This window comes from Sus scrofa, chromosome 1, assembly GCF_000003025.6.
Source record: "Sus scrofa isolate TJ Tabasco breed Duroc chromosome 1, Sscrofa11.1, whole genome shotgun sequence".
Taxonomy (NCBI): domain Eukaryota; kingdom Metazoa; phylum Chordata; class Mammalia; order Artiodactyla; family Suidae; genus Sus; species Sus scrofa.
This window is the reverse complement of record NC_010443.5, coordinates 86,909,115-86,929,398: the sequence shown is the minus strand read 5'-3', so window position 1 is coordinate 86,929,398 and position 20,284 is coordinate 86,909,115. Positions and strand designations below refer to the sequence as shown.

General features: G+C 36.7%; 1 long non-coding RNA gene across 3 annotated transcripts in view; it reads left to right on the top strand.

The window, feature by feature from the left end:
- Window positions 1-19,502, top strand: part of LOC110260719 — a 49,359-nt gene extending 29,857 nt beyond the window's left edge. For all 3 annotated transcript variants that reach the window (XR_002344068.1, XR_002344066.1, XR_002344065.1), the window contains one exon: window positions 18,767-19,502. This is a non-coding gene — a long non-coding RNA (uncharacterized LOC110260719). The remainder of the gene's footprint in view (window positions 1-18,766) is intronic.

Below are 20,284 nucleotides of genomic sequence, written 5' to 3'. Positions count from 1 at the left end.
AATAATTTGCATCTACTAACTCCAAACTCCCAGGCCATCCCACTCCCTCCCTCTTGTCAAACACAAGTCTGTTCTCCATGTCCATGAGTTTTTCATTTTTCTTTTTTTTCTATAGATAGGTGCATTTGTGCCATATTTTCAATTACAGATATAGTAATATTGTACAGTATTTGTATTTCTCTTTCTGACTTACTTCCCTTAGTATGAGAATCTCTAGATCCATCCATGTTGCTGCAAGTGGCATTTTTTATGGCTGAGTAGTACTCCATTGTGTATACATACTGCATCTTCTTAATCCATTCATCTGTTGATGGACATTTAGGTTGTTTCCGTGTCTTGGCTATTGTGAATAGTGCTGCTATGAACATAGGGGAAAGTTTTGGAAACTGGAAAGTTTTGTCTAGATATATGCTGCTATGAACATAGGGGAAAGTTTTAGAAGTCTACAAAGTTTTCTCCAGATATATGCCCAAGAGTGGGATTGCTGGATCTTATGGTAGTTCCATATTTAGTTTTCTGAGGTACCTCCATACTGTTTTCCATAGTGGTTGTACCAGTTTACATTCCCACCAAGACTGTAGGAGGGTTCCCTTTTCTCCACACCCTCTCCAGCATTTGTTACTCGTGGACGTATTAATGACAGCCATTCTGACTGGTGTGAGGTGGTACCTCATAGTAGTTTTGATTTTCATTTCTCTAATAATCAGTGATGTTGAGCATTTTTGCATATGCTTGTTGACCATCTGTATATCTTCTTTGGTGAAATGTCTATTCAGGTCTTTTGCCCATTTTTCAATTGGGTTGTTTGTTTTATTTGCTGTTGAGTTGTATAAGTTGTTTGTATATTTTAGAGATTAAGCCCTTGCTGTTTGCGTCATTTGAAACTATTTTCTCCCATTACATAGGTTGTCTTTTTTTTTTTTTATGGTTCACTTTGCTGTGCAAAAGCTTGTCAGTTTGATTAGGTCTCGTTGGTTTATTTTTGTTTTTATTTCTGTTGCCTTGGGAGACTGATGTGAGAAAACGGTAGATGTCAAAGAATGTTTTGCCATTGTTCTCTTCTAGGGGTTTGATGGTGTCTTGTCTTATGATTACGTCCTTAAGTCAATTTGAGTTTATTTTTGTGCATGCTGTGAGGGTGTGTTCCAGTTTCGCTGATTTGCATGCAGCTGTCCAGGTTTCCCAGAACTACTTGCTGAAGAGACTTTTTCCCATTTTGTATTCTTGCCTCCTTTATTGAAGATTAATTGACATTAGGTGTCTGAGTTCACTTCTAGGTTCTCTCTTCTGGTCCATTGATCAGAATGTCTGTTTTAGTACCAAGACAGTACCACCCTGTCTTGATTACTGTGGCTTTGTAATATTGCCTGAAGTCTGGGAGAGTTACGCCTCCTGCTTGGTTTTTGTTCCTCAGGATTGTTTTGTAAATTCTGGGTCTTTTATGGTTCCATATAAGTTTTTGGAATGTTTGTTCTGGTTCTGTGAAAAAATGTCATGGGTAAATTGATAGGGATTGCATTGAATCTGTAGATTGCTTTGGGTACTATGGCCATTTTTACAATATTAATTTTTCCAACCCAGGAGCATGGTGCATCTTTCCATTTCTTTGAATTCTCTTTAATTTCCTTGATTAATGTTTTATAGTTTGCAGCATATAAGCCTTTCACCTCCTTGGTCAGGTTTATTCCCAGGTTTTTGATTTTTGGGGGTGCAATTTAAAAGGTATTGTATTTTTGTAGTACTTTTCTAATGTTTCATTGTTAGTATACAGAAATGCGAGTGATTTCTGAATGTTAATCTTATATCCTCATACTTTGCTGAATTTGTTGGTCAGGTCAAGTAATTTTTGGGTTGAGTCCTTAGGGCTTTCTATATATAATATCATGTCACCTGCATACAGTGACAATTTTACCTCTTTTCTTCCTATTTGGATGCTTTTTATTTCCTTTGATTGCTGAGGCTAGGACTTCCAATACTATGTTGAATAACAGTGGATAGAGTGGGCATCCTTATCTTGTTCCAGATTTTAGTGAGAAGGCTTTCAGCTTTTCTCCATTGAGTATTTTATTTGCTGTGAGTTTGTCATAAATGGCTTTTATTATGTTAAGGTATGTTCCCTCTATACCCACTTTGGTAAGAGGTTTTATCTTCGTGATATGGATGTTGAACTTTGTCAAATGTTTTTTCTGCATGTATTGAGATGATCATATGATTTTTGACTTTTCTTTTTTTAATGTGGTATATGATGTTTATTGATTTGCATATGTTGAACCATCCTTGTGAACTCAGGATGAAACCCCTTTGGTCATGGTGTATGATCTTTTTTATATGTTGTTGGATTTGGTTTACTAAAATTTTGTTAAGAATTTTTGCATCTATATTCATCAAGATATTGGCCTATAATTTTCTTTTTTGGTAGTATCTTTGTCTGGTTTTGGTATTAGGGTGATGGTGGCACTATAGGATGTCTTTGGGAGTGTTCTTTCCTCAGTCTTTTGGAAAAGTTTAAGCAGGGTGGGTATAAGTTCTTTGCTTGGTAGAATTTGCCTGTGAAGCCATATGGTTCTGGACTTTTGTTTTTAGGGAGTATTTTTTATTACAAATCAATTTCATTTCTAGTTATTGGTCTGTTTAATTAATCTGTTTCTTCTTGGTTCAGTTTTGGTGGGCTGTATGTCTCTAGAAAGTTGACCATTTCTTCTAGGTTTTCAAATTTGTTGGCATGTAATTGTCCATTATATTCTGTTATGGTTTTTAGAATTTCTGCAGTATCTGTTGAGATTTCTCCTTTTTCATTTCTTATTTTGAGTTCTTTCTCTCCTCTTCTTGGTGAGTCTGGCCAGAGGTTTATCAATTTTGTTTACCCTTTCAATGAACCAGCTCTTGGTTTTATTGATTTTTTCTATTGTTTTTTGAATCTCTATTTTATTGATTTCCTCTCTGACCTTTATGATTTACTTCCTTCTGCTGACTTTAGGTTTCATTTGTTCTTCTTTTTCTAATTCCTTTAGGTTGCTGCTTAAGTTGTTGATTTGAGATTTTTCTTCTTTTCTGAGAAAGTCTTATATTTCTATGAACTTCCCTTTAAGAACTGTTTTTGGAGCATCCTATAGATTTTGAATGGTTGTATTTTCTTTTTTTTTTTTTTTTTTTTTTTTTGTCTTTTGTCTTTTTGTTGTTGTTGTTGTTATTGTTGCTATTTCTTGGGCCGCTCCCACGGCATATGGAGGTTCCCAGGCTAGGGGTTGCTGTGGCTCCGGCCTACGCCAGAGCCACAGCAACGCGGGATCCGAGCCGCATCTGCAACCTACACCACAGCTCACGGCAACGCCGGATCGTTAACCCACTGAGCAAGGGCAGGGATCGAACCCGCAACCTCATGGTTCCTAGTAGGATTCGTTAACCACTGCGCCACGACGGGAACTCCGGAATGGTTGTATTTTCATTATCATTTATCTTGAGTTATTTTTTTATTTCCCTTTTGATTTCCTCATTGACTCATTGGTTTTTTAGTAGCATGTTGTTTAGTCTCCATGTAAACAGTAACGTCCTGAATATGTCAATTAAGTCTAACTTTTCTATTATGTCATTTAGGATCTCTGTTGCCTTATTTATTTTCTATCTGGAGGATCTGTACATTGATGTGAGTGGGGTGTTAAAGTCTCCTAATATTATTGTATCCTCATCAATTTCTCCTGTTATATCTGTTAGTATTTCTTGTCTGCATTTGGGTGCTCCTATATTAGGGGCATATATATTGATGATTGTAATATCCTCTTCTTGAATGGATCCTTTTATCATTAAATGTGTTCTTCTTTGTCTTTCTTTATGGGTTTCATTTTAAAGCCTATTTTGTCTCATATGAGGATTTCAACTCCTGCTTTCCTATCTTTTCCATTCACATGAAATATCTTTTTCCATCCTCTCACTTTTAATTTATATGTATCCTTTCCCCTAAGGTAAGTTTCTTGTAGGCAGCATATTGTAGGCTCTTGCTTTGTTATCCAGTCTGCCACTCTGTGTCTTTTGATTGGGACATTCAGTCCATTGACATTTAAGGTAATTATTGATAAGTATGTATTTATTGCCATTTTAAACCTTGTTTTCTAGTTGATTCTATGTTTCTCCTTTGTTTCTTTTTTTTTTTTTTTTGGTAGGATGACTTCTTTTTATTTTATGCTTGTGTCCTCTTTTTAGTTTTTATGGATATAATATTTGATTTTGATTTTAGGTTGCACTGTTTTTCAAGTATGTTAACCCCTTCCTATATCTGCTTGCTTTAGCATGATAGTTATATAGGCTCAAAACACATTTTTAAAAAAAAAAGAGCCTAGATTTTCTTACTTCCTTTCCACACATTTTATGATTTTTATTTTTACTTTTTTGTATTTTCAGGGCCACACCTGTGGCATATGGAGGTTCCCAGGCTAGGGGTCCAGTTGGAGCTGTAGCCGCCAGCCTATGCCAGAGCCACAGCAATGCAGGATCCGAGCTGCATTTGCGACATACACCACAGCTCAAGGCAACACCATATCCTTAACCCACTGACCAGGGCCAGGGATGGAACCCACATCCTCATGGATACTATTTGGATTCGTTAACCATTGAGTCATAACAGGAACTCCACATTTTATGATTTCAAAGTCCTTTATTAACATCTTCATGATTGTCCTTTTGCTCTTCCTTGTGTTTATCATCACTTTTATAAGTTTTTTTTTTCCTTTTAGATCTGTATACTGGCTTATTTAAGTGATTGCTTTCCAGTAGTGATTTCCTCCATCCTATTTCTTCTTACTTCTTTTTTATTTAGAGAAGTCCTTTCAGTATTTCTTTAAGAATGGGTTTAGTATTGCTGTACTCTTTTATTTTTTCTTTGTTGAAGAAAGCCTTTATTTCTCCTTCTAATTTGACTGATATTCTTGCTGGGTAGAGTATTCTAGTCTGCAAATTTTTCCGTTTTAGAACTTTGAATATATCTTGCCACTCTCTTCTGGCCTGTAGTGTTTCTGTAGAGAAATCAGCTGATAGCCTTATGGGTGTTCCCTTATAATTAATGCTTTGTTTTTCTTTTGCTGCCTTTAGAATCCTCTCTTTATCCTTTTGCTATTTCTGCTATAATGTATCTTGGTGTGGGCCTTTTTGGGTTCAACTTGTTTGGGGCTCTCTGTGCTTCTTTTATCTTGATATCTGTTTCCTTTAGATTTGGGAAGTTTTCAGCCATAACTTCTTCAAATATATTTTCAGTCTCTTTTTCTTTTTCCTCTCCTTCTGGAATCCCTATTACGCATAGACTGGCCTGCTTTGTTATCACATAGATCTCTCATATTACTTTCATTTTTTTTTTTTTTTTTGCCTTTTTGCTATTTCTTGGGCCGCTTCCACAGCATGTGGCAATTCCCAGGCTAGGGGTCCAATCGGAGCCGTAGCCACCGGCCTATGCCAGAGCCACAGCAATGCGGGGTCCGAGCTGTGTCTGCAACCTACACCACAGCTCAGGGCAATGCTGGATCGTTAACCCACTGAGCAAGGGCAGGGACCGAACCCACAACCTCATGGTTCCCAGTCGGATTCGTTAACCACTGCACCACGACGGGAACTCCTACTTTCATGTTTTTTCATTTGTCTGCTGTCCTGATGGGGTGATCGCCATTGTTCTATCTTCCAAGTCACTAATTTATTCCTCTACATTATTCATTCTGCTCTTCATTGCCTTTAACTGAGCTCGCATCTCTGCAAATGAATTTTCTAATTTTTATTGGCTCTTTCATATATTTTCTAGTTCCTTTCTCAAGTAATCTTCATTACTGCTCATATCTACTCTTAATTCCTTCATATTTGCTCTTAATTCCTTTAGTATTTTCACTATCTCCTTTTGAACTTGTGTCTTTTAGACTGCAGAGGTCTGTTTCATTGTTTGCTCCTTCAGGTGAATTCTTCTGTTCTTTTAACTGGGAATGTTTCCTGAGCTTCTTCATTTTGCTTGTATTTTTCTTATTCTGTGAGTTTAGGAAAAATAGCTACTGTAGTCTTGGAGGGCTATTTATATGCCTGAGTGTCCCTGGGTATTTGGGGGGGCTTACTATTTATTTTTAGGGTATGATGCATGCTTCCAGGGAGATGGAGGCAATGGGCAGGGCCAGTAGCCAGTGCCTGGTTGCTGGACCCTTGACAGTGACAAGGACCCACTGGAAGGTGTTACAGGCTTCTCCTAGCTCCATGGCCCTGGGAAGTGACAGTGATTTTCAGGCAGGGCTTGGTGGCACCTGGAGCATCTGGCAGTGCCAGCAGCAGGGTATGTGCATTCCTAGGGGAGTGAGAGCAACAACAGGTGGTGCTCAGTTGCAGTGCCCTCCTGTGTGCCAACTTCTGAGGTTCTGGGGCCACAGGTGATGCCTGTTCATGGACCCCTAGTGATGGTGGGCCACACCCACATCTGGTGTCTGAAATGACTGCTGTAGTTTGCCCCTACTACCTGCAGACCATGAAAGAGGTGCCATGTTGCACTTGGCCCCGTGCTAAGAGGGGTGCCTGGCCACCCATAGCCACACAAGAGGTGTCCTGTCTCCTGTAGACCATGCAAGTGGCCCCTTGTCACCCATAGCCTGTGCCAGAGGCACCCAGGTCTCTGAGAGTCCATGCACATGTGCACAGGGAAAGATATTCCTATAGTGGTTCGCCCCTCCTCTCACCCTCACCAGCAATGTCACCTTCCTTCTCCTGCAGGCCCAAACTTCTCTTGCGGACCCAAACCTCCCCCTGGCTTCCTTCAGCTGTGGCATTCTGCTCCCCAGTCTGTGGCACACTGCTCCCTAGCCCCTCAGGCCGTCTTCACACAACCAACCCTAGTCCTTTCCCAGGAATTGACCTCCAGAGCCCAAGTCTCAATGCCCAGCCCTGACCTGAACATCTCGGGCTGGGGTGTCCAGGGGCAGTAGTACCAGTGGTCTGTGTGGCTCTCACTTTGCTTTGCCCTCCTTAGTCCAGCTACTCCAAGACTTTGAGGTCCCTCCAACTTGGCTGATCTCCCTGTGGGTTAGGTGTCTTCCCAGAATGTGGATGTCTTTCCTCTTTCACAGCTCCCTCTCAGGAGTACCAGTCTTGTCCTAATTCCTTCCTTGCTCTCTCTCTCTTTTTAAAATTTTTTTCCTTTTGTTATACCCAGTTATGTGAAGGATTTTTTGCCCTTTTTGGAGGTTTAAAATCTTCTGCCAGTGTTCAGTAGATAGTCTATGTGATTTGTTCTACATGCAGATTTTTTTTTTTTGATGTGTTTGTGGGAGCAGGTGAATGCTGTCTCTTACTTCTCCACCATATTGATCCCTCTCTCTGTCAATTTTTGATCTTTTTGCTTTTGTGTGTGTGTTGGGCTTAAAGAACTAAATAAAAATAGTTTATAATTTGTTATTTAACTTCACAAAAGTTAATTGACTCACCATTCATTTTTCAAATGCTGCACACAAAAAATTTTGGCAATATTTGATTGAATACCTAGCACCTAATTAAGTAAAAATTTTATTTTCTCATATCAAGCAAAAGTCAAAAGTTAAGTTCCCTAAAATTTTTTAAAGAAATTAATTCAATTTTTCAATACTTTTGCTGGAAAATATAATGAGATTGTTTGTTTGTTTGTTTATTGTCTTTTTCAGGGCCCCAACCATGGCTTATGGAGGTTCCCAGGCTAGGGGTTGAACTGGAGCTGCAGCCGCTGGCCTGTGCCACAGCCCTAGCAATGCCAGATACGAGCTACATCTGTGACCACCACCATAGCTCACAGTGATACCAGATCCTTAACCCACTGAGAAAGGCCAGGGAGAGATAATTTAAAAAAATTTTTTTTTGATTCCATGGCCACTCTAATGTATTTATATAAATTGCTCACTTAGGAGTTCCTGTTATGGCTCAGCGGGTTAGGGAAACAACATAGTGTCCATAAGGATGCAAGTTCAATCCCTGGCCTTGCTCAGTGGGTTAAAGTTTGGCATTGCCACAAACTACAGCATAGGTCACAGATGTGGCTCAGATCCAGTGTTGCCATGGCTGTGGTATAGGCCACCAATTGCAGCTCTGATTTGACCCCTAGCCCAGGAACTTCCACATGCTTTAGGTGAGGTCATAGAAAGAAAAAAAATTATCAGAAAAGGAAATAAAAACATACAAAAATGAAATAAATAAAATGCTCATTTGCTTATATGCATATATTTGATACATTAAAATTTATGTAAGCTGAGAAATTACATTAAACAGTTCTCAGCATGCATAGTTTTAAAGTTAATTTAAATGTTGATAGCCTTCTAATTTACCTTTTAACTTGGAAATTTTACTTAATCATTCTTAATCCTGTATTGAATTAAATGAGTAAGCTTTATATTTACTCTTTTTATATAAATCACAGCTCTACAGTATATCTCTGGTATTTACATTTCATAGATTGGACAATTAGGAAAAAGTATCTAACAGTCTTCTTGGGGCATAATAATGAGAAAAAAAGCTTAGTAAAATTTATTTAGATTAGGGTGATAGAATTAGAAATACAGAAATACAGAAAATATAAGGGAAGTAAATCACTAGGATTCAATGACAAATAGGATCTGAAGAAGGAAAGAGGGGAGGGTTTTTAAAATTACTCCTAGGTCTAGTTTATACAACGACGTAGATGACTCAGCAAGCCATCAAGACTGGGAAGCAGTGGAAGAGCACCAGGAATTTGTCATCCATGTGTTTTTTTTTTTAATGGGGGGGATGGTAATTTAATGAAAAGGTCTTTGACACACTGACTTTTAGGTACTTATGGTAGGCAGGATAATGGTCTTCTCAAAATGTCCATATCCAAATCCCTGCAACCTATGAATAAATTATGTTACATGGCAAAGATGAATTAAGGTTAGATGGAACAGATGGAACCAAGGTTGTTAATTAGCAAAACTTCAAGATATTAATGCTAATTCCCAGGGAACCACTAAGAAAATAAGACAGAAATATATAGTAAATAATAAATACTACCAGGGAATTAAAACACTATAGTAGAAAATGTCCACTTAACACAAAAGAAGGCGTTATTGGAGAAACCAAGGAACTCAAAGACATACAAAGAACAAGTAGTAATGTATCAGAACAGAATAGAACTTACTATCTGTAGAGTAATTAACAGACATCTATGGATAATAAATTCCATTTTATCAATAATTGTGTTAAATAGGGAGTTACTATTGTGGCTCAGTGGGTTAAGGACCCAAAATGACACTGACTCTGTGAGGATGTGGGTTCAATCCTTGGCCTTACTTAGTGGGCTAAGGATCTGGTATTTCTGTGGCTGTTGTGTAGGCCTTAGTTCTAGCTCTGATTCGACCCCTAGCCAAGGAACTTCCATATACCACAGGTGTGGCTGTAAATAGAAAAAAAAATTGCATTAATTATAAATGTATTAAACTATCCAATTAAAAGGCAGATGGGCAGATGAGATTTTAAAAGACATGATTCAACAATATGCTGCCTAAAAGACTCACTTTAGATCCAAAGACACAAGTTTGAATGCAAAAGGGTGGAAAAGAGATAACTGCAAACAGTAAGCAAAAGACAGTTGTAGTGGCTATACTAATATTAGACAAAATGAACTCAAAGAAAAAAATCATTTCAAGGACAAAAATGGACATTTTATAGTGATAAAAGATCAATCTACCAGGAAAATACAGTAAATATAAACATACTGTTACCTAACAGAGACTATATATATGAAGAAAAAGCTGATTAAAATTAAACAGAGAAATATTCAACACAATAATACTTGAAGACTTTAATATCCCACTTGCCATAATGAATAGGGAAGTAGAAAGATCAGTAAGAAGGCAGATATGGACAACACTATAAACCTAACAGGCATCTATAGAACATTCAACCCCAAAGCAACAGAATATGTATTCTTCTCCAGTGCTCTTGGAACGTTCACCAGGCTAGACCACATATTGGACCATTAAATGAGTCTCAATAAATTTAAAAGGATTGAAATCATACAAAATATGTACTTCCAAACACAATGGAAAGAAATCAGAAATTTTAAAAAGGAAAATTTGAAAATTCATACATATGTGGAAATTAAACTACACACATCTACAGAATCAATGATTCGAAGTAGAAATCACAAGGGGAATTAGAAAAGACTTTGAGATATTACAGATATTTATAGAATTTTCCACCCCAAAGCAGAGACTACACATTCTTCTCAGGCACACATGGAACATTCTCTAGGGTAGATCATATTTTGGGCCACAAATCAAGCTCAGTAAATTTAAGAAAATTGAAATCATATCAAGCATCTTTTCACACCACAATGCTCTAAGGCTAGAAATCAACAACAACAACAACAACAACAACAACAAAAAACTTGGAAAAAAAAACCCATGGAGACTGAACAACATGCTACTAAACAACCAATGGATCACTGAAGAAATCAAAGAGGAAATTTAAAAATACCTAGAGACAAATGATAGTGAAGACACAACAATCCAAAACCTATGGATTCAACAAAAACAGTTCTAAGAGGGATGTTTATAACAATACTAGCCTACCTCAGGAAGCAGGAAAAATCTCAAACAAGCTAACCTTACACCTGAAACAACTAGAGAAAGAACAAACAAAATCCAGAGTGAGTAGAGGGAAAGAAATCATAAAGATCAGAGCAGAAATAAATGAAATAGAAATGGAGAAAGCAATAAAAAAGATCATGAAACTAAAAGCTGGTTCTTTGAAAAGATAACTAAATTGATAAATCCTTAGCCAGACACATCAAGAAAAAAAGATCAAGGACTCAAATCAATAAAATTGGAGATGAAAAAGAAAAAGTTACAGTGGACATTACAGAAATATAAAGTATTGTAAGAGTCTACTACAGTTAATTGTATGTCAATAAAATGGACAACCTTGAAGAAATGGACAAATTCTTAGAAATGTATACTCTTCCAAGACTAAACTATGAAGACATAGAAAAGATGAATGGACCAATCATGAGGACTGACATTGAAATTGATTAATAAACTTTCAAGAAACTAAAGTCCAGGACTGGATAGCTTCACAGGTGAATTCTATCAAACATTTAGAAAAAAGTTAACACCTATTCTTCTGAAACTCTTCCCCCAAAAAATTGCAGAGGAAGGAACTCTACCAAACTCATTCTGTGAGGCCACCGTCACTCTGATACCAAAACCAGACAAAAACATCAACAAAAAAGAAAATTATAGGTCAATATCATTGATGAACATAGATGCAAAAATCCTCAATAAAATACTAGCAAACCAAATCTAGCAATACATTAAAAGGGTCATACTCCATGATCAAGTGGGATTTATCTCAGGGATGCAGGGATTTTTCAATATCTACAAATCAATAAGTATGATACACCACATTAACAAACAAGAATAAAAACCACATGATCATCTTAGTAGATGCAGAAAAAGCTTTTGACAAAACCTAACACCCATTTCTGAGAAAACCCTCCAGAAAGTGGGCATAGAGGGAACCTACCTCAACATAATAAAGGCCATATATGACAAACCCAGAGCTAACATCATTCTCTATAGTGAAAAGCTGAAAGAATTCCTACTAAGGTCAGGAACAAGACAAGGATGTCCACTCTCACCACTCTTATTCAACATAGTTTTAGAAGTCCTAGCCACAGCAGTCAGAGAAGAAAAAGAAATAAAAGGAATCCAAATTGGAAAGGAAGCAGTGAAACTATCACTGTTTACAGATAACATGATACTATGCCTAGAAAATCCTAAAGACACTACCAGAAAACTGTTAGAGCTCATCAATGAATTTTGTAAAGTTTTGCAGGGTACAAAATTAATACACAGAAATTGATTGCATTTCTATATACTAACAATGAAAGATCAGAAAGAGAAATTAGGGAAACAATCCCATTTACTATTGCATCAAAAAGGATAAAATACCTCGGAATAAACCTACCTAAAAAGACAAAACACCTGTACTCTGAAAACTATGAGACACTGATGAAAGAAATCAAAGATGACACAAACAGAAAGATATACCATGCTCTTGAGTTGGAAGAATCAATATTGTCAAAGTGAGTATATTACCCAAGGCAGTCTATAGATTCAATACAATCCCTATCAAATTACCAATGGCATTTTTCACAAAACTAGATAAAAAATGTTTACATCTGTATGGAAACTCAAAAGCTCTGAACACCCAAAGCAATCTTGAGAAAGAAAAATGGAGCTGAAGGAATCAGGCCCCCTGACTTCAGACTGTACTACAAAGCTACAGTCTCAAAACAGTATGGTACTGACACAAAAACAAAAATATAGATCAATGGGACCAGATAGAAAGCCCAGAAATGAGTCCACTCACCTATGGTTAACAAATCTGACAAAGAAGGTAAGATAATATAATGGAGAAAAGACAGTCTTTTCAATAAGTGGTGCTGGAATAACTGGTCAGCTATATAAAATCAATTGGGATACTCCCTTACACCATACACAAAAATACACTCAAAATGGATTAAAGACCTAAATGTAGGATCAGATACTATAAAACATAGGCCAAACACTCTTTGACATAAACTGCATCAATATCTTCTCAGCTCTACCTCCTTGAGTAATGAAAATAAAAACAAATCTAAACAAATGAGACCTAATTAAACTGAAAAGTTTTTGCACAGGAAAGGAAACCATAAAAAAAAAGACAAAAAGACAACCCACAGAATGGGAGAATATATTTGCAAGTGAAGCAACTGATAAGGGATTAATCTCCAAAACATACATACACCCCTTGCATACCCCAAAAAACAAACATTAATCTCCAAAACATACATATACCCCATACATACACCAAAAAAACAAAAACAGAAACCCAATCATAAAATGGGTGGAAGATTTAAACAGACATTTTTCCAAATAAGACATCGAGGTTGCCAAAAAAACACATGAAAAGATGCTCAACATCACTAATTATTAGAGAAATGCAAATCAAAACTACTATGAGGTACCAACTGACACCAGCCAGAATGACCATCATCAGAAAGTCTGTGAACAATAAATGCTGGAAAGTGCACAGAGGAAAGAGAACACTGTTACACTGTTTGTGGGAATGTATGGAAACAGTATGAAGTTTTACCAAAAAAAAAATATAGAACTACCATATGATCCAGCAATCCCACTCCTGGCCATCTATCTGGAGAAAACCAAATTCAAAAAAATACATTCACCTGATGTTCACTGCAGTACTGTTTACAATAGCCAAGACATGGAAGCAACCCAAATGTCCATCAACAGAGGACTAGATGAAGATGTGGTACATATATACAATGGAATATTATTCAGCCATAAAAATATGACCCATGCCATTTTCAGCAATATGGATGGAGCTAGAAATGTACATACTAACTGAAGTTAGACAGTGAATGACAAACATCATAGATATCACTTATATGTGGAATGTAAAAAAGGATACAAATGAACTTATTTGCAGAACAAAAACAAACCCACAGACTTTGAAAAACTTATGCTTACCAAAGCAGACAGGTTGGGGTGGGATGGGAGGGATGGACTGCAGATTTGGGATTGGCATATGCACACTGAAGTATATGGAATGATTGGCCAGTGGGGACCTGCTGTACAGCATAGAGAACACTACCCAATCTGTGATAATTTGTGTGGGAAAACAATCTGAAAGAGAATGGATATATATATTGTATGGGCGAATCACTTTGTTTTGCAGCATTTATTATCACAACCTTGTAAATCAACTATACTTCAATAAAACTTAACAAAAGAAAAAAGAAAAAACAAAAAATTTTAAAGATATTAAACAACACACATCTAAAGAACCGGTGATTCAAGGAAGAAATCACAAGGGGAATTAGAAAATACTTTGAGATGATTGAAAGATGTGTGAAAATACAAATACTAAAACTTACAGGATGCAGAAGAAAACAATGATCAGAGGGAAATTTATTTAAGCACCTGCATTTACAAAAGATGGAATAGCTCAGATCAATAATCTACTTTATAAGAAAAAAAGAGCAAGGCAAACCCCAAGCAAACAGAGGATGGAAGTAATAAAGATTATGTCTAAAATGTTTACAATTAGAGAATAGAAAAATAATACAGGAAATCAAAAGTTGGTTCTTTGAAGAGATCAACAAAATTGACAAACCTTTAAGTTGTTTGACCATGATAAAAGAGAGAATGTTCAATTACTAACATTAGGAATGAAAAAGGTAACAGTTACCAACCTTATGGAAATAAAATGGCTTATAATGAAATACTATAAATAATGATATGCTACAAATTAGATTACCTAGATGAAACAGAAAATTCTTATGACACAAATTATCAGCACTCAAGAAGAAACAGAAAATATGTATCAATTTATAAAAAAGAAGGAGATTGAATCAAAAATCTTGCATCTAAGAAAAGCCCAGGACTAGATGGCTTTACTGGTGAATTTAACCAAGTATTTAAAGAAGAATTGGCATCAATTCTTCACAAACTCTTCCAAAAAGTAAAAGAGAAAGGAAAACTTTCTGACTCATTCTATGAGGCCACTATTACCTTGACCAAAGCCAAATAAGAACATCATAAGAAAACTACAGACCAATTCCCCTTATTAATCTTCAATTACTAGTAAACCAAGCCATTAACATATAAAAAGGATTATAGACCACGACCAAGTGGGGTTTATTCCAGGAATCCAAGGTTGTTGCAATATACAAAAATGAATCAACTATATCATAAAATTTTTTAAAATCTCCACACGATCATTTCAATAGAAGTGAAAAAAAGCATTTGACTAAATCCAATATCTTTTCATAATAAAATACTAAACTAGGAGCAGAAGGGAATTTCCTAATAAAGGACAGCTATGAAAAAGCCACAGCTAATACTATACTTGATGACAAAAGACTAAAAGCTCTTCTGCTAATCCCAGGGAATAAGCAAATAATGTCAGCTCTTATCACTTCTATTTAACAGAAGGGAAAATCAGTAGACATCCAGATTGAATAAGAAGAGGTAAAACTATCTCTATTTGTAGATGACATTATCTTATACAGAGAAAATCCTAAAGAGTCCACAAGAAAAAAGCTGTTATGACAAATATATTTAGCAGATTTGCAGGATACAAGATTAATATATGAAAGTGATTTGCATTTTATACCTTAGAATGAGCAGCCTAAAAATGAAATTAAGAAAACAATTTCACTTACAGTAACATAAACAAGTAGAAAATACTTAAGAATAAATTTAATCAAAGAGGTACAGTCTTGTATACTTAAAAATATAAGACATTGCCAAAAGAACTTGAAGAATACCTACATACATGGAAAGATATTCTATGTTCTTTAATTAAAGACTTAATATTAAGGTGCCAATACCACTGAAGTTAATCTACAATACAGTACAATCCCCATTAAATTTTCAAATGCCTTTTTTACAGCATTAGACAGCCTAATTCTGTAATTCATGTGGAATTATAAGGAATCCAAAACAATCTTGAAAAAGAACAGAGTTGGAGGATTCACTTCCTGATTTTAAACCCTAATTTGAAGGAACAGTCATCAAAGCATTGTGGCTTAAGCATAAATATATAGATCAGTAGAACAGAATTGAGAGTCCAGAAATTAATTTATACATCTATGGTTCATTGATTTCTGACAAGGGTGCCGAGAGCATTTAATAGGGGAAATGATATCCACATGCTAAAAAATGAATTCTGGACCTTTTAATCATATGATAAACAAAAATTAACTCAGAGTGGATCAAGGATCTAATGGAAGAACTAGAACTATAATATTCTCTGAAGAAAACATCGATGTAAGTCTTCATAACCTTTGACTAAGCAATGGCTTCATAGATATGACACCAAAAGTACAAGCAACCAAGGAAAAAATATATTGGACTTCATCAAAAGTAAAAACATCAAAGTGCGCTATTAAAAAAGTAAGACAACCCACAGTGTGGAAGAAAGTATTTTCATATCATATATCTGAGAAGAGTCTAGTATCTAGATTATAAAAACTTTTACAACTCAATAATAAAGAGATAAGAAACTCAAAAAGAGGCAAAAGATTAGACATTTCTCCAAAGAAGATATATGAATGGTCAACAAGCATATGAAAATATCCTCAATGTCATTAATCATTAGGAAAATGCAAATCAAAACCACCAGGAGTTGCTACCTCACAGCTACTAGGATGGCTATAGACTAAAAGAGAAAAGAAGAGGGAAAAGAAAAAATAAATAGCAAGTGTTAGCGAGGATTTGGAACACTACTTGTGGCAATGGAAAATGGCTCAGCCACCTTGAGAAATGGTGTAGTAGTTCCAGAAAAGGTTAAATGTAGGGTTACACTATAGTTCTAATATACCCGAGTATAGAAATATTGAGAACAAATGTTCATACAAAAACTTGTACAGGAATGTTCACAACAGCATTATTTATAATAGCCAAAATGTAGAAACAACCCAAATATCCATCAACTGATGAATAGATAAAAATGTGATATATCCATACAATGAAATATTTTCGGTCATAGAAAGGATGGAAGTACTTATATGTGCTACCGCATGGATGAACTAAGTGAAAGAAGCCAGACACAAAAGGCCATGTATTGTATGTTTCTGTTTATATGAAATGTTCATAGTAGGCAAATTCGTAGAGTTGCAAGGATAGTGATTGCCAGGGGCTGGGGGAGAGAGAAGTGAGGAATGACTGCTAAGGGTATGGGATGTCTTTTTACAGTGATGGGAAAACTGTGAAATAGGTGATGATACTTATACAGCTTTGTAAATATGCTAAAAACCACTGAGTTTTATACTTCAGTCAACTTTATGGTACATGATTACATCTCAAAGTTTTAAAAAGTGAAGAGGGAGGCAGAAGACAGAGAAAGAGAAGCAATGTTGCTGGCTTTGAAGATGGAGCAGGGCCCATTACCCAAGGGTTGCGGGTGGCCTCTAGAGGCTAGAGAAGGCAGGGAAGCAGATTTCCCTCTTGAGCTTCCAGAAAGGAAATTAGCCCTACCTTCACCTTGATTTTAGCCCATAGAGACCCAGGTCAAACTTCTAACCTTCAGAACTATAAGATAATAAATTTGTGGCACTTTATTACTGCAACACTAGAAAAGTACTAATATAGTACTTTTGAGACATCTAAGTGGAAATGTTCACTCTGCAGTTCAATATGTGAGTCCAAGGTTCAGAAGAAAGATGAGTTCTAGGCTCTCATCTGACTAACTTATATATGCATGTGTGAGAGAATCAATGCATTTAATACCTGCGGGTCTTTGAGGTTAGTTATTACTCATTTTTACATCACACAGGGAACAATTGGTCCTATGTAGGAGAAGGGAGGATTCTTTTATATCAAAGTGGGGGGAAAAGGATGGGATGTGTTAATACATTTGGCATCAGGAGGGTGAGGAAGTTGCTGAGGGCTTCTTAGGTTTTCTCCCCTCTAATGAGATATGATTCAAGGTCACACGGGGGGTGAGGGAGGTGCCAGGGGTAGAGGTAAAGTTGGCAGTTGTGGCCAATGCAGCTACCACATTGCATCAGAAATTTGAGGAGAGTAGAGAAAGTTTGAATATGCATTTGGAGAGTGGGAGAATAAATTGACCAGAGGGGTAGAGGAGTACTTTTTCAGTTTCAAGGGTGTATTTAAGGATTTATCTGGTTTGCTTCTATGGTCTAGAGTTGTTGATAAATTATCATATGTGTCTTCTTATCCTCAATTGTGCTGTAAAATTCTTCTGATGTCTTTGAAATGTCTAGGACAGTGTTGAGAAAGCATTTGAGAAGTATTTTTGTATTGGTTAACTGGAACATTCAATTGATCAGAATATCTTAGTTCCCAACATGTCCAAATAAAGGAAGTTTATTATAACAACTTTTAAAAGGCAAATAGTTTATATGTCTCTCCCAAATCCTAATTTTAGTCTTCCATTAAAAAAAAAAAGTTATAGAGTATCTGTTTTAAAGTTTATTTTATTTATTTATTTATTTATTTATTTATTTATTTTTGTCTTTTTGTCTTTTAGGGCCACACTGGTGGCATATGGAGGTTCCCAGGCTAGGAGTCAAATCGGAGCTGGAGCCACCGGCCTATGCCAGAGCCACAGCAACGCAGGATCTGAGCTGTGTCTTCGACTTACACCACAGCTGGTGGCAATGCCAGATCCTGACCCACTGAGCGAGGCCAGGGATTGAACCCGCCTCCTCATGGATGCTAGTTGGTTTCGTTAACCACTGAGCCATGATGGGAACTCCGTGTTTTAAAATTTAAAAGGATTGGATTTTGTCAAAAGTTTATGATCTACCCACAAAACAGAAACAGATTACAGATATGGAGATCAGACCTGTGCCTGCCCCAGGGGGTTGGGGAAAAGGCAGAAGGGGACAGATGGGGAGTTTGGGGTTGGTAGATGCAAACTATTACATTTAGAATGACTAAGTAATAGTGTCCTACTGTACAGCACAGTGAACTGTACCCAGTCTCTTGGGCTAGAACACGATGGAGGATAGTATGAAAAAAAGAAAAGAATGTATGTGTATGTGTGACTGGGTCACTTTGCTGTACAGCAGAAATTGAAGGAACATGGTAAATCAACTATAATAAAAAATGTAAAAAATAAAAAAAAAATTAAAAATAAAGTTTAAAAGGAAAATAATAACACAAAGACCTTATCCCACAAAAGAGAGTTGAAGCTCTCTCATTTTTATTTTGAGGGTAAAAAACCTCCTCCTTTTTTCAAGTCCACAGATCCATTACCAACGCAGTGGACGATTCACACTGGAATGCTGAGTAGTGAGGAAGAAAGATCCCTTCAGAGGAAGCAGATGGTAAAATAAGGCACAAGGACAAAACAGTATGAGAAAAAGAATGTATATGTATGTATAACTGGGTCACTTTGCTGTGCAGCAGAAATTGAAGGAACATGGTAAATCAACTATAATTTAAGAAATTAGGAAAAGAAAGAGAGAAGACATGAGGGATGACTCTGGGCAGAGATAAGGTGACTCCTTGAAAATTCTTTCCCTGCCTGTTTCAGTCCACAAACATGTTTGTAGTTGCAGTTGAACTTCCCTGAGACTCTGATCCATTCCAGAGGCTGGTAAAAATGCAACCATTTAGCTACAAAGGAAAATCTCTGAGCACTAGAAGCATAGCCAACCAGAAGACAGTCCCAAGGAAATCACCCGGCAACAATAAGAGAGTTGAGAACAAAGCAACCCAGTAACCAAAACAGAACCCAGACATACTAAGGAAAGAAAGGGATGTTCAGGCAAGGATGCTCTGTGTCAGGTTCAAGTCAGCAGTGACACAAGACTTGTATTTGCTCACTCATATTTAATGAATGCAGTGCTTTTCCAAGAATTATCCAGTTCTAGGTTGAATAAGAAACAGTCTCTTTCTTCAATAAAATGATGATAATGGAATATTATTCACCCATAAAAAGAAATAATGCCATTTGCGGCAACATGGATGGACCTAGAGATCATGATAGTAAGTGAAGTAAGTCAGATAGTGAAAGACAAACATCATATGATATCACTTATATGAGGAAACTAAAAAAAGGATGCAAATGAAATTTGCAGAATAGAAATAGACTCACAAACTTTGAAAACAAACTTATGGTTACCAAAGGGGACAGGTGAGGGGAGGATGGATGGACTGGGGGTTTGGGATTGGCATATGCACATTGAGGTATATGGAATGATTGGCCAACAAGGACCTGCGTACAGCGCAGAGAACTCTACCCAATGTTCTGTGATCATCTATGTGGGAAAATAATCTGAAAGAGAGTGGATGTGTGTGCATGTATAACTGAATCACTTTGATGTATAGCAGAAATTATCACAACATTGTAAATCAACTATACTTCAATAAAAGTTAAAAAAAATGATGAAAATATATTTAAAACCCTTACCTGTATAGTGTGATAAATGCTAGTATAAATCATCAGCAAAGACCGTGGGAGCACAGAGAGCTAGGGAGTTTGATTTGAGGTATTTGGGGGACTCTCCGGTGTGTCTACTCATTTGGCAGTTGGATTCACCACAGGCCAGAGGCTTGATCAGGCAACGTGAATGGTGATATTGGTGTAGGAATCTGTATACGTGGGAGGGGAAGTCGTGGTTTGGAAAAAGCAGCAGAGAAACTCAAGAACTACTCTGAGTAAAGAACTCTGTGGAGGGTTAACAATTAAAAAGGAAGCTAGAGAGGAGCAGATGGAAGGAGGTAGAGGTGAATCAGGAAGGAGAAACCACAGG